Source organism: Propithecus coquereli, unplaced genomic scaffold, assembly GCF_000956105.1.
Source record: "Propithecus coquereli isolate 6110/MARCELLA unplaced genomic scaffold, Pcoq_1.0 Scaffold389, whole genome shotgun sequence".
Lineage (NCBI taxonomy): Eukaryota > Metazoa > Chordata > Mammalia > Primates > Indriidae > Propithecus > Propithecus coquereli.
The window spans coordinates 999,800-1,001,895 of NW_012149607.1; positions in this window are offsets into that span (position 1 = coordinate 999,800).

Consider the following 2,096-nt stretch of genomic DNA (forward strand, 5'->3'; position numbering starts at 1 on the left):
CCCCCTCCCCCCTGCCCAACATCCAATAGATGCACATATAGCTAGAATTTTTAATTGGAACATGGGTGGAGGCTATTCTACTCAACCTCTGGATGGCAATAAGTAAAATAGGCAAACGAAGACTCCTGACTCTTAAATGGGGAAAAAAAAAAAAGGCTGAATTGTGGGCTGAAGCAAGAGACAATTTAAAAGAAAAATAAACTTCTTTTGCAATTAAAGTAAAGAGATAATAAAATGGATTAAGCAGGGATATTCCTTAATTTCTTCATTAATTTATTCACTCAATAGACGTCAATTGAATAAATATGTGAACATTCTTTGTCAAATGGATCCAGAAGATGAAGAATCTCTAAAGTGTCTTTTAAATGCTGCATAGTTGGATTAAACTTAGCTTTCATTTCTATAATTGCTCAAATGTATATAGTTTATATCATGATAAATTTCATGTCCTTAAAATAAAATCATTTTGTTCATTCAAGTAAACCAACCTGAGAGAATGTTATTGTAAATATTAGTTCCAATAAAAAAATGAATGAGAGATAAGAAGGGAGAGAGTCTAAACCTACTGTGCAAAAATCCTTTTCACATGTGTCCTACTTTAACAATAGTTGCATTCAGTTAAACCACTATGTATTGAATGATCACTATGTCACAGACATTATGCAAAACTTGGTATTATAGATTTAAAGAAAAAAAAAAGTAAATTGTGGTCTCTGCTCTCAAAGAACTTAGAGCATGAGAGAGAGATACAAACGCAGATTATTTGATCTACTATTATATGCAAAGTATAATGACAGATATGCACCGGATGCAGTAAGATCAAAGCACGTTATGAGATCTGTCAAAACAATATTATTATCCCATTTTATAGATGATGAACGTGAAGCTCAAGATACCAAGTGACTTACAGAGTCACACACATAATAAATAACTATATGGCAAAGGTAGTTCAGGAGGCTCAGCTTTCTGAGTACAAGTTAAGTGTTTTACTGAAATAGGAAACTGGTCTTTCCCTAAAAGATTTAGTGAACTGGACATAGACCAGAGACAGTAACAGGAAAATCAGGAAGCTTGAGTAGATTTTGCCACCTCAGCCCTGTGAGCACGGACAGCTTCTTTCTACTTTCTTACTATTATTTTTGTTTCTATATACTGGAGCTGTGGCAGAGGAAACGGAGGCCATTCATGGAAGCCACGTGTCTAAATGCTGTAGATACCTCCTTAACCTCTGTTCTTCACAATGACTTGCATCGGGCTGGAGCAGAGAGAAGAAATGCAGAGATCACCTCTGTTCATGGTTCAGTCATATTTTAATTGGTTCAGAGTCTTGCTCTTAGATCCAACACTATTTAATTTGAAATTTATTAATTTTATTCATTATGAAGTATAATAAAATATTTATGCCACATATGCGCATTAGAAAGTTACCTTATAACAAATATCAGAACTTTAGAGAATACACATTTTGTTTTGTAAAGTATCGTAATCTGGACCCTTTTTTATATTTCACAGATACATAAATACTAATCTTAGATGCAATTTTCTTTGATAAACATAAGTAAAATTTGAATTTTAGCTATTGGGCACTTGTTCCCTATTTACAAAATGCTGTCGATAATTGTGGCACTATGCATAATTACTAATTGGTATTTGTCCTTATGTTTGCAAAGTGTTTTATGAGAAATTTCTGTAACTATACATCTCATACCTATATTTGTATAGCATTCACAGATACATAAATACTAATCTTAGATGCAATTTTCTTTGATAAACATAAGTAAAATTTGAGTTTTAGCTATTGGGCACTTGTTCCCTATTTACAAAATGCTATCGATAATTGTGGCACTATGCATAATTACTAATTGGTATTTGTCCTTATGTTTGCAAAGTGTTTTATGAGAAATTTCCATAACTATACATCTCATACCTATATTTGTATAGCAAATTTACATGGTTAGTTACATTTATTAGATTTAATGTTCGTGTTTATACTAGCTTTCAGGATAAAACAAAATGATATGATTATCAAACCTAAGTAAAATTTTTAATATACATACTGTTGAATTCCTCAATATCAAAATATGCATTTTTATGTC